Source organism: Camelus dromedarius, chromosome 5, assembly GCF_036321535.1.
Source record: "Camelus dromedarius isolate mCamDro1 chromosome 5, mCamDro1.pat, whole genome shotgun sequence".
NCBI classification, from domain to species: domain Eukaryota; kingdom Metazoa; phylum Chordata; class Mammalia; order Artiodactyla; family Camelidae; genus Camelus; species Camelus dromedarius.
Window position 1 is genome coordinate 54,718,814 of NC_087440.1, and position 13,345 is coordinate 54,732,158.

The 13,345-nt window shown below is 46.9% G+C and overlaps 1 long non-coding RNA gene across 2 annotated transcripts in view; it reads left to right on the plus strand.

The window, feature by feature from the left end:
- Positions 1 to 1,667: 1,667 nt before the first annotated feature.
- LOC135321308 (uncharacterized) overlaps positions 1,668 to 13,345 on the plus strand; it is a 57,188-nt gene continuing 45,510 nt past the window's right edge. For both annotated transcript variants that reach the window (XR_010380969.1, XR_010380970.1), the window contains exons 1-2: positions 1,668 to 1,742; positions 5,486 to 5,706. This is a non-coding gene — a long non-coding RNA (uncharacterized LOC135321308). The remainder of the gene's footprint in view (positions 1,743 to 5,485; positions 5,707 to 13,345) is intronic.

Here is a 13,345-nt window from a genome sequence, read left to right on the forward strand (position 1 = left end):
AGCATAATATTTGAGAAAGGGGGAAGAAAGTGGAAGAAGAGGAGAGTCCAAAGGTAATAAGAAGGTAATAATGGGACCAGTAGTGGGAGGTTAGAGCCCAAACCTAGAGTCTTTGGAAATGGGGCAAGTGACAGAGCACTGTTTCCACGGCAACCCTGAGACCATGGTCTTCACACTCCTCACTCTCAGTTTCTGGTCCAGATGGATTGAGAATGGAGGGTGGCTCCTCTGACTGTGGGGGGTGCGTCCACGCACTGGGACCCATGAACATGTAGATGCCCGGGAAGGTGGAAACTTTGGCAGATGCCAGCACGACATCTCAGTTATGACCAAGGGGCTCCACTGGAGCAGGTGATCGTTCAGTGTCCTCCCCAGCGCCACCCAACAGCCTTGCCCAGGGGGCTCTTAGGCACAGACAGTGACTTCTCTGTGATATAAACCTGGCAACTCAGTGTCTGAGAATTTTCTCCATGGAATATTTTTCACTCTTCAGTGGTTTCTACTTCAATTTTTAAAACCGACTGAGAAACATTTTGGCAACCTTATAAAGCTCAGACTTTATAAAAAGACAGCTTTGTGTTTACATTTGACTCAGAGCACATGTTTTCAAATAGTGTGTTCCACAGTTTTTTGAGGTTTTATGTTTTCAAGTCTAATCCAGGAGAAACAGAATTGGAGCTTTGGTGAGTGAAACGGTCCCGCCAGAGCTACTGGAACTCAAGACAGTCAAGAGGTTCCAGTTAAACTTCCCTGTGGGGACCACAGCCGGGACTGGGTGTCCCTGTTTGTGCCAATGTCCTTGGGAGATAGTTCCAGTTTTCCATGCATAAAATTCTACCAAGCTCAAGGATGAAGTCAGATAAATCTACAAAACCCCAAGATCAGCCCAGTTAGACCTCTCCACTTTGCTTTCTGTTACGCTTAGCCCAGATCTGTTCCCTGGGGAAAAACTAAACATGGATTTCCATTACCTGCACCTGACAGAGTCTCTTTTGGCATTGACCTATGACCCTGTTACTCATTGAAGATGGTATATGTCCAAAGACAGTAAATTGTGGATGCAAGAAATAAAATGCATATATGACAAATTATTTCCTTCCTTCCATTACCAAATGCACAGAGCACACACCCTGTGGGTTTTCTCCTGGTCCGGTGCTCTGGGATCTGGAGGACTCCATCTCCTAACCTGCTCCACTTTGGTCTCCTAAAACACAGAATCCAGCCCTCTTCACCAGTCACTGTATTTATTCAGGGGTGCTTCTAAGGTGCTCATATCCAACCCACCCCTCCCAAAAGACTTCAGTGGGGCAGGCCCCAGGTTTGCTGTCTCCCTCACACAACTGGGATTTCCTGGAAACCTGGTGCTGGCCAGCCGCATGTCTGAAGCCAGAGGACACCTTGCAGGGGACAAGCGCCAAGTTCCTTCTGAACATGGTTGGTGAAGTCCAGGGACAGTGAGCCATCTGTCCTATGCCAACAAGAGAAAACCTGAGATGCCCCAGCCGGCCCGCGGAGGGGGGGTCCCTCAGTCTCAGCTTGAATGATGCGCGCCCAGGGGTCAGAGTGTCCACAAGGGGGCAGGAGAGGGAATCAGGGCTGCTGAGCTCCTCCCAGCAGACGGAAGTCAATCCCCTGCGGAGCCGCTCAGCTTCCTCCGCAGAAAATGAGCGGCCCCGGGGAGGAGCAGGAGTTCCTGGAGAGGGCCTGTGGCGCATTCCAGATTTGCGGGCAGGAGAGAGCAGGTGAGTCTGAGGGACTGAAAGAAGTAACATACGACTGGAATGGAGAAATGGGAGTGGAGGGTTTGGGGGCCGGGGATGGAATGGAGCCAACAGCAGGAATGTAAAGGGCCTCGTCGACCGGGGTAAAGAGTGTGGACTCTCCCTTAAGGACTAGCTGCCCTTGCCTGCGAGCCTTATGACCAGAGGTAAGGCTTTTTTGGTTTGTAGAACAGAGAATGTAAGTGAAAAGCCTTCCTCCTGCCCCACGCCCCAGTCACCCGGCCCCCTCCCTGGAGGCATTCGGAGTTAGTCTCTTGCGTAGCCACCAAGAGATATTTTATACAGTTACGAACACTGATATATCGTCTTCCTTTTTATATGCACAAGGGCATAACGTGCACACTGTTCATCCTTGTGTGGTATTTTTCTTTTTTTACTTAAATCGGTTTTGGAAACCGCTCTCTATCGTTGCCTCGTACTTTTGATGGCTGCGCAGGACTCCACTCTGGGCTAAGGCGACTTCTCCACGGGCCCCGTGCTGATGGGCACGCAGGCTGCCTGCATCCTTTCTGCTACAGACACTGCTACGATGGCATCCACTGGACATGGGTCGTTTCCCACAAGTGGGAGTGGAATTGCTAGAGTAAAGGGTTTTAAATTAGTCCGTGTTCTCCAGAGACGCACCAGTAAGAGAGAAGAGAGGTTTGTTTTTAAGGGATTACTCAATTGCAGGGGCTGGCAAGTCTGAAATTTGTAAGGAAACCCAGCAGGCTGGAAACTCAGGCCGGAATTGATACTTCTTCAGCCTTAAGGGAGAATTTCTCCTTCCCCTGGAAACCTGTTTTTGCTCCTAAGACCTTCAGTTGATTGCCTGAGGCCCACCTACGTCATCAAGGGTAATCTCCTTTAATTGATGTCAGCTGACTGTAGATGTTAACCACGTCTGTAAAATACCTTCACAGCAACACCTACGTTAGTATTTGATTAAATAACTGGGTACTAGAGCCTTGCCAGGTTGACAGATTAACCATTACAGGTATCATCTGTTATTTTGCTGGTTTTTCCCAGGCTGCCTTCCATAGATTTATACTAACAGCAGCGATGACAGTGCTTCATTTCTCACTCTCTCACAAATCCCATATCACCAATTTTTTCAAAATATTTTCCAATCTAATAGGTGAAAAACAAAATGTGTCCTTTTCATTTGCATTTCTCTTTGTGAGTGAGGTTGAGCATATTTTTATACAGTTAATAGCTATTCGTAATTTCCTTTGAACTATCTGTCCATGTATTTGCCCGTTTTACTATCAGGTTGTCAGTCTTTTTCAAATAATTGCTAGAAGGTCTTTGTATATTGTGGAAATTACCTTTGGTCTGTGATAGGAGTTAAAATATTTTTTGCAGTTTGTCTTTTGCTTTTGCCTATGGTAATTGTTTCCATAGAGAATTTTTTTTGATGTAGTTGAATTTCTTTTTTTTTTTTTTTAATTTTATTTTCTACTGAAGTGGACTTGATTTACAATGTTAGTTTCAGGTATACACCAAAGGGATTCAGTTATATACATACGTATATTTTTTTCAGATTCTTTTTCACTATATGCTATTACAAGACATTGAATATAGTTCTTTGTGCTATACAGTAGGTCCTTGTTGTTTATCTACTTTATATATAGTAATGTGCGTCTATCCCAGACCTCTAATTTATTCTTCCCCTGCCCTTTCCCTTTTGGTAATTATAGTTTGTTTTTTATGTCAGTGAGTCTATTTTGGTTTGTAAGTAAAATTTGTATCATTTTTTAAAGATTCCGCATATAAGTGATATCATGATACTTCTCTTTCTCTGTCTGACTTCACTTAGTATGATAATCTCCAGGACCATCCATGTTGGCTGCAAATGGAATTATTTCATACTTTTTTATGGCTCAGTAATGTAGTTGAATTTCTTGATCTTTTCTTTTTTGGCTGCTGGACCTTTGAATCTTACTTTAAAAGGCCCTCTCTGCTTTGAGATATACTATGTTTTCCTGTAGTACTTTTTTGCATTTATACCTTTGAACCATTCCTTGTGTAAAGTATGAAGTACGGATCCAGTTTTATTTCTATGCAAAGTTGCTACCCGTTTGTGCCTATGCTGTTCATTGAATCATGTCTTTCCTGCATTGATTCGAAATGCCACTTTTGCAATGTACCAACTTCCTCTGTGTGGGTCTATTTGTGGACTTCCTATTTTTCTTTCCATTGATATGTTTGTGCATCCACTAGCACCCCCCACTGTTTTAATTATTACAACTTAAATTTTTGCTTTAATACCTATCTAGTAGGGAGATTTATATTTTAGCAAGATCACTCTGACTACATTTTGGGAAATGGATTGGAGGAGAGGCAAAGGGGCATTGAGAGACCCTCTAGGGGCTTCTGCATCATTCAGACAATGCACAAGCTCGAGGGAGGGGCAGGAGGGGTGGGGGAATGGGAGGGATCTACAAGGTTCTTAGCGGGCAGCAGCAGCATGATTGACAATGGGCTGAATGTCTGAATGTGGGGACTGAGGGAGAGGCTGAAGAGTCCAAAATGCCTCCCCAGTTTCTGGCTTGGGCATCTGGGGAGTTGAGTTTCCATTCACCGGTAAAGAGTGGGCTGGGGGGGGGGTGGGCAGTAAGGGTAGCAGATGGAGTTGTTATGTTACTGGACATACCTCATCATTCAATACAAGTCACCTGGGAGAAATAATAAAGAGCTAGTAATTATGCACAGATTGGTGTGCTAAGCCAGTAAAGTCGGCATTAGATTATCCCCACGTTGCAGATGGGGAAACTGAGGCTCAGGGATGTCAAGCAGCTTGTCTAAGGTCACAGAACTCCTATGGGGAAGAGCAGGTCAGGGGCTCAAGTCCAGGTCTGTCTACCCTCAAATCCTGCCAGGAGGGGACCATGACTGGCTGTCAGGCTTTGAGACCTCCCCATATGAGCATTCACACTTAGGAGACTGTGGTGAATCTCCAGGCCTTTTCTTTCCAATATCTGTTGCAGCCTGAGACCCATGGCTGCAGGTAGGCAGGAGAATTCTACAAAATGACTGCCTCAAATAATTGGTTAAAATATGGGCCCCGTTGGAGGAAGAGGAGCTTTGGTGGCTGTGGTGCTCAGCCTGGCATGCACTGATCACGTGGGGGAGCTTTACCAGCTGCTCATGCTGGTCCCACCTCCAGAGATTCTGATGTTTCCCTGGGGCACAGCCTGGGTATGGGGGTTTTAAACTCCGGGTTGATTCGAATGTGCAGCTAAATGTGAGAAACACGCATTAAGGGGACCAGTTTCTCCTTGTTTACCGAAGTGGTCCATGATGTGACCATGCTTCTGCCTCTTTGATAGATGAGGGTAAAAAGACAGCTGTTTCCATTGACTCATTAGAGAACTAAGAAAAAGCACCTGACCCATCACAGCCCTTGGGCACATCCTGTGAGAATTCTCTAAATTGGGCAGAATAAGCAGTGGGGTTTCCACAGGCTCAGAGTCACTTCCCAAGTGTCTCCCCTCACTGACATGCAGTGGCACTTGCAATGCATACCACAAAGGCTGAATTTTGGAAGTTGTGTTCGTTAATTAGATTAATGAATGTTGTTGCTTGGGATACAGAACACACAGTCTGATTACCACATATCTGTCAGCATAAGTTAGATATGCCGCAGTAACAGATGTCCCTAAAATTTCAGTGACTTAAAACCACAAAGGCTTATTTCTCACTGGGCTGCACGTCCATCTCAGGTCACCTGGGGCCTCCGCCCCCCACAGCTTACTCTGGAACCAAGGCTGGCACGACTACCACCACCTGGAGCATTGATGTTTGCTGGGCCAGAGGAAAAGAAGGAAGAGGCTTCCACCAGAAGTGTCCCTGCGGCTCCTGCTTCATCAGCCAGAACGAGTCACTCAGCCACATCTGACTTCAAGGGAGATGGGCAGTGCAGTCCTACCCTGTGCCCAGGCGGGTAAGGTCCTGGGGTCCCCATCTCGCCAATTCCCAACTCCTGGGGAATTTGGGGGGGACTTCTTAATTGAAGTATAGTGGATGTATCATACTTATGTACGTTAGAGGTATACAAAACAGTAATTCACAATTTCTAAAGGTTATACTCTATTCATAGTTATTATAAAATATTGCCTACTTTCCCTGTGTTGTACAATAGATCCTTGTAGCTTATTTTATACATTGTACTAGTAGTTTGTACTTCTTAATCCCCTACCCTGTCTTCTCCCTACCCCCTTCTGTCTCCTCTTTGGTAACCATTAGTTTGTTTTCTATGTCTGTGAGTCTGCTTCTTTCTTGTTATATTCACTAGTTTGTTATGTTTTTTAGATTCCATGTGTAAGTGATACCATAGAGTATTTGTCTTTCTATGACTTATTTCACTTATCATAATGCCCTCCAAGTCCATCCATGCTGCAAATGGCACAGTTTCATTCCTTTTTATGGCTGAGTAATATTCCATTGTATGTGTGTATCATATCCTCTTTATCCATCTGTTGATGGACATTTAGTTTGCGTCCATATCTTGGCAATTGTAAATAGTGCTGCTATGAACATTGGGGTGCATGTATTTTTTCAAATTAGCATTTTCGGTTTTATCAGATACATATATATATATGCCCAGGAGTGGAATTGCTGGGTCATATGGTAGTTCTATTTTTAGTTTTTTGAGAAACCACCATAATGTTTTCCACAGTGGCTGGACCAGTTTACATTCCCACCAACAGCGTACACGCATTCCCTTTTACCACATCCTCACCAACATTTATTTGTGTTCTTTTTGATGATAGCCCTTCTGACAGGTGTGAGGTGATATTTCATTGTGGGGTTTTTTTTCCCATTTTTTAAAAATTGAAGTATAGTCAGTGTACAATGTTGTGTCAATTTCTGGTGTACAGCATAATATTTCAGTCATATATATACATACATTTATTGCTTTTCATATTCTTTCTCAGTATAGGCTACTAAACGATATTGAATATAGTTCCCTGTGCTATACAGTAGAAAGACTTGTTGTTTCTCATTGTGGTTTTGATTTGCATTTCCCTGATGATTAGCAACGTTGAGCACATTTTCATGTGCCTGTTGGTTGTCTGCATTTCCTCTTTGGAAAAGTGTTCAGTTCCTCTGCTCTTTTTTTAATCAAGTTGTTTGATTGCGGGAGGGGGTTGGTTTTGGGGGTTGGTTTTTTTTGTTTGTTTGTTTGTTTTTGATGTTGAGTTGTATGAGCTGTTTATATACGTTGGATATTAACTCCTTATCAGTCATATCACTTGCAAATGTTTTCTCCCATTCAGTAGATTGTCTTTTCATTTTGTCAATGGTTTCCTTTGCTGTGTAAAAGCTTTTAAGTGTAGTTAGGCCCCATTTATTTTTGCTTTTATTTCTTTTATTTTAGGAGACAGATCCCTAAAAATACTGCAACAATTTATGTCAAAGAGTGTTCTGCCTATGTTTTCCTTTAGGAGTTTTATGGTTTCTGATTTTATATTTAGGTCTTTAATCTGTTTTGAGTTTATTTCTGTATGTGGTATTAGCAAATGTTCTACTTTCATTCTTTTACATGTAGCTGTCCAGTTTTCCCAGAACACTTATTGAAGAGACACTCTTTTCTCCATTTTATATTCTTGCTTCCTTTGTCATAGACTAATTGACCATAAATGCATGGGTTTATTTCTCGGCTCTCTATTCTGTTCCACTGCTCTATGTGTCTGTTTTTGTGCCAGTACCATATTGTGTTGATTACTGTACCTTTGCAGTATAGTCTGAAGTCCAGGAGCATGATTCCTCCAGCTCTGTTCTTCTTTCCCAAGATTGTTTTGGCTATTTGGGGTCTTTTGTGTTTCCATACAAATTTTTAAATTATTTTTTCTAGTTCTGTGAAAAATGCCCTTGGTAATTTGATAGGCATTGCATTGAATGTGTAGATTGCCTTGAGTAGTACAGTGATTTTAATGATATTAGTGCTTCCAATCCATGAACACAGCGTATCTTTCCATCTGTTGCTGTTGTGCTCAATTTCTGCCACCAGGGTGTTACAGTTTTCTGGGTACAGGTCTTTTACCTCCTTAGGTTTATTCCTAGGTATTTTGTTCTTTTTGATGCTGTGGTAAATGGGATTGTTTCTTTAATGTCTCTTTCTGATCATGACCTCTGATAAATGGATGTTGAATTATGTCAGAAGCTTTTTCTGTGTCTATTGAGAAGATCATATGATTTTTATTCTTCAATTTGTTAATGTGGTGTATCATATTGATTGATTTGTGGATATTGAAAAATCCTTGCGTCCCTGGGATAAATCCCACTTGATCACCAGGAGGAAACGGAAGGCAATCTAGGGCACCCAGCTTCGAAGTGGAGTGCTCCTCGTGGAACTAAAATGTAGTCAGTGCAAGAGAACAAACACCAACTGGAACTTGGGGACATAATGGGCTAAGAAGAGGCCTTGACTCCAAGCAGGAGGGGGCCGCAGGCAGAGGCACTTTTCACTAAGATTGAGGCGATGCTCAGTGCACCGCACACTGCCCATGGCTCCTGGAACTACCCTCCTGCCACTCCCACCACACCTTGGACCGCTGTTTTCAACTATTCAGCCCCAAGTTCTCCTCACTATCTACTCACAGGCACAGGGAAGTGTAATCCTACCCTGTGCCCAGGTGGATAATGTCCTAGGGTCCCTATCTGGCCAACCATCTGTCCATCCCCACCTGGGCCCATCACAGTGACAAACTCTGGTCACTGTCCAGGATCATTCTCTCTCTTCAAGCTCTCAAAGTCTGGAGGAGCTTAAAGTGGTGCCACGGGACCAGGTGGTGTCCTGGGTGGCCGGGCGACCTCCTGTCCCACCCGTGGCACACTGTGGAATCACCAGGCCTCAGAACCAGGCCCAGCCTCACCTTTGTTAAACACTCCTCTGTCAGCTCCCTCTGGACTCGGAGCAGAGCAGTTTCTTTTATCCTACATCTCCAGCTGGGCTGCAACCTGTGGGTCACTCCAGGTTCAAAGACTACAAAGCAGGGGAATTTAATGCGACAAAAAGTGCTTTTATGAGCAGCAGTCCTTACCTTCCAGGCATGTTTGAGGCTGCTCTGACTCAGTCTCCCATTCAAAGGCTGGGTTCAGTGGAGAGCCAGCAGGAAGCCAGCAAACCTGACTGTTTGAGGGACTGACTCAAACAAGAAAAGAAAAAGGAACAGGTGCTAGAGCAGCAGAAGTGCCCACGGCAGCCTCCTGTCCACTTCCACTGGGTGTGTGGGGAGCGGAGAAGCTTTAGCTCACGCCCTCCCTGCAGCCTGTGGAGCCCCAGAGGGACGAGCTGCCTCCTGTGTCCCCTCTCCTGCTGCCTCCTGCGGTCTCAGGTGCCCCTTCAGAGAAGCGGCCCATGGGACCTCGGCCCCTGAGCAGGAAAGGGCCTCCAGCTCCCCAGATGTGCCCCAAACCCCTACTCGGGCACATTTCCAAGTGCTTTGCTTTTCATATTTATTCTGAAGGGGGTATTCCTCGACCAGGACTCTGAGAAGATCCTAGGAAACTGGAAGCTTTGTGCGCATTGTGGAATCTGGCTTCTCTCACCTTGAAAATGGGATTCCTCCCTATCTGGACACCTGGAAGAAAGTGCTACAAAACTGGAAAGACGAGCTTCAAAGCCCTGGGGATTCAGAGCCAGTTTCCTGAGTTCAGTTCCCAGCTACACTGCTTACCAGCTGTGTGTCCTTGGGTAAACTGCTCTGACTCTCAGTGCCTCAGTTTCTCCATCTGTGACATAGGGGTAATACCCTATGTGGGGTACTAAATACCTGATGAGTTCAGAGGATCAAATGAGTGATGCATGCAAAGTACCTAGAACAGTGCCAGACACATAAGACGTACTCTTGAGGGTTAGTGGTTAATATCATCATTATTACAAACCTCGAGTCCACACCTTGTCATCAGTCAATGGCACGAGTCATAAACTACAAAGGCAGAACTCACGGCCATTTCCAGCACACTCTTCCAGCTAGAAGCACCCACAGACCCAGGCATCCTGTGGTCTGACCATGTCTTCATTCCCTTCAGAATGTGCAACCACTGCTGTAGCCTTGGAGACATGTTCTAAATGTCAGGAGCCGTGAGCTCTCGTGATGATGCCATAGAAAATGCCCTGTAGACCCTCTGTGTCTGCTGTGAGCAGGCAGATGGAGGCAGAGGGTGCTGACACTGCCTATTAAGTGCCTCGATCAGCAAGGGCTGGGGGATGTCACCCTGCAGAGGGAAGAGTCTGTAGATTGTGATGAACTGGGACACGGAATTGTCTTGGGGATTCCTTCCTTCTCCTGTCAGGGGAGAGAGAGTTAAAGCCACAGGGAGGTGAGAAATGAGGGGGAAACAGAGCCAGGGAGAGGCTGTGGTCCAGGGTAGGATGTCTGACTGCTCAGGGCAGAGAAGCCTAGGGCGGCTTGGTGGTTTCAGGGCAGAGTCACCCCCCAGGCAGATGCTAGCTAACCTGGAACTCAACCCAGAATCCTTCATGCACACGCACATGCACGTGCACCTTGCAAGCCGATGTGTGCAGTGCGCTGGCACGCGCACACACACACAGACACCCTCCATCCTGAGATGTGTTGTGCCAGTTCCTTGTAGCACCGTGGTGACGAGAATCCCCCAGGACTAACTGAAACCAAACTGAAACCGTGTTCAGTGGACGTAACAAGGGAGAAAAGATCACCTTAAACCTTTCCCCTGGCAAATCTCCTGTCACGTTCTGGCAGCCCAAGTGGTTCCAGAAATGAGCATGGAAGCAGCGCGGCAGCTGGCGCCCTCTGGTGGACAGTCTCGTCCCAGCTGCCTGTGCCTGTGCTCTGGGGAGGCAGCTCCCAACAGCACAACTCGAATCAACAGCACGATGCCTATCAGCACACATTTCTCTGCCCACTGGAGGTGCCTTGAAGAGGACGAAGAGGAGAAAAATTCTATGCTTGCTCTTGAGGCACTCCCAGCCTCCCCATCACGTCTCTTGTAGCCTGCGTTGTTCTCCCCGCCCTGGCACCCGGATGGCAACAACTTAAATATAACCAATAAACAATCGTGGAAGCTCCTCTCACTGAATCCCCGTTATGTCCACATCCTGCACAAGGCTCTTCTCATCCATTAGTTCTCACTGTGAGTTTAATCTTATGGATTTTACAGATGAGACTCAGTGCACGTAAGTGACTTGCCCAGCTCATAAATGCCAGAGATTTTATTTAAATGTATTCATTTCCAGTGCATACAAATGGTACAAAAGTCAATCTTACAAGGAAGTTCACGGTAAAAACACATCTCTCTCCCACCACTATCCCCTCGGGTCACCACCCCAGGGGCAGCCTCAGTTTTTAGTTTCTTGTAACTTGTCCACACACATTCTGTGCACATAAAAGGAGTCCTTTTTAAAAAGTACATAAGGTAGCATGCTATGTGCTATTCTCAACCTTGCCCGTTTACCCAACAATATCACTGAAGGTCATTCTGTAGCAGTAAATGCACAGAGCTGCCTCATTCTTTTCAAGAGCCTTTTGTACGGAATAAGCACAAGTTGTTGCTCACTGATGGGCATTTTGAAGTTGCTGGTCTCCTGCTATTACAAGTGCACTACAATGAACCTCCTTGCACGTCTGTCCCTTTTGCACACATGGAATGGCTGGGTCAAAGGATGTGTGTGCATTTGTGACTTTTGAGAGGTGTCACCAAACTTCCCTCTATTGTGATTGTACCACCTGACCGCAGCCTCCCGCCCCCCCGCCACTGGCAGGGAATGGAATCTGGGCCTCCTGACTCCAAAGCAAAGATTATTTCCCCTATAGTGTGCCCCTCCTTGACAGACCCTCAAAGTCATGACTGGGACCCACTGGGCAGGCACCAGACACCTTTGCCAGAGCTGTGCCAGGAGACTCGTGAACTCCTTGGAAGCACTGGGTTCATGGAGGAGGGGAGTCTTCCCAGCTCTGGGGGCAGGATGTCCAGCCCTAGACAGACAAGTAGCAGTAGCTCCTGGACAGACAAGACCCTTTGGGGATGCACCTTGGTCTCCCCAAGCATCTAAAAGGAGGCAGAGAAGCGACTTCTGTCCCAGGCCTTCAGAGTCACCAGCCCCTCCTGTGGCCGCTCTCCAAGGGTCTGCACACACGCCAGCCTCTGCTGAGAGAGCAAGCGTTTCTGTAACTGGGGAGCCACTGGGACTCTGGCCCCGTGGCGCGGGGTTCTACCCGCACGAGCCCATCTTGCTGGATGCTTACTGCAAAGCAGCATTCTCCTCTGAGGAGAGACAGCAAGAGAAGACCTTGGCATCTCTCTGCCCCCTTATGCAGCCTCCTTCACCAGCAAAGCTCCCTTTTCTCCTTCCCTGTGCCCCACTGGAAGCGAGGGACCCCTGGTGAGTCAAGGCAAAGGAATCTTCTGAGGGGACTGGGATGTGTGGACAAGGACACCTTCACCAGCGAGGCACAGAACACAGCCAGCCAGGGAGATCCACGCCACACCTGTGAAGGGTTCCAGAAGGAGAGGAGTGAAGCCAGCGTCCCAGCAGGGCCTGCACTGCCCACCAGCCTTGGGTGTCAGGGAAGCCCACCTGGCTCCCACTCAGCTCCTGGAAGAAACCATGACTGGAGATCTGGGAGTAGAGGTGGGGCCTGGAAAGCTGCCTGGACGGGCTCCTGAGTGTGCGGTGAGCAAGCCACGTGACCAGCGTCGCCACCCCCTCCCGGCACCCTCACCCGGCACAGCGGCTCCTGTCACTACTTCAGGCAAACACCCCTGCCAGCTGACTGGAGCAATTTGTCACCTTTGTAACGCAGACAAGGAAACTACCCAGCCCTTTAAATGGCAGAGCCGCAAATCAAACCCCGGTTTTCTGTTGGACATTTGAAACCTAGGGTCATGTCAGGGAGCAGAGTGACATCATACCGGTAGCCCCTAGAGACTATTCCCTAGGGAGCCCAATAGCGGCTGCCGTTTACGTCAAAATACAAAATTTGTTCGAAAAATAACTAGAAGGCGTCTACCCCAAGACTGCACGGTTCCCGGGCCTTATAGCCAGGGACCCTTGTACAGTGCAAGTCATCAGCCTAACTGCGCTGTTTGCTCTTGTGAGTGTGGGTTTCCAGAAGCAGAGCTCCAGCCAGCCGTCTCCCCAGACGCCGAGCCACCTCCAGCGTGTCCAGCAGGGCCCCTGCTCCCAGAGGAAGGGCTCTCCCAGTGGGAAGCGAGGGCTTTGGACTGTAGTCCTCACACTTGACTCTGCCTTAGAAACACCCAGAAATCATTACTCAGTTTTTAGATGGGATAATAATACTGTAGTTATGTCTTTTAAAAAAAAAATTCTCTCTTAGCCACGTGACCTGTACTGACCTGTCTATGGATGAAATAATAGGGTGTCTGGGACTTGATTCAAAATACAGAGAGGCATGAGGTGGTGTAGAAATGAAACAAGACTACAGTGACTGTGGAAGCGGCTGTGGAAGCCGGCTGTGGGTACATTCTATCTTTTGCACATGTTTAAAAGTTTCCATGATAAAAGGAGAACGAGGAGGGAGCATGTAGAGAGCTGCGTGAAAATGCAGCTCTTCAGGCCCTGGCCCCCCCGGCTT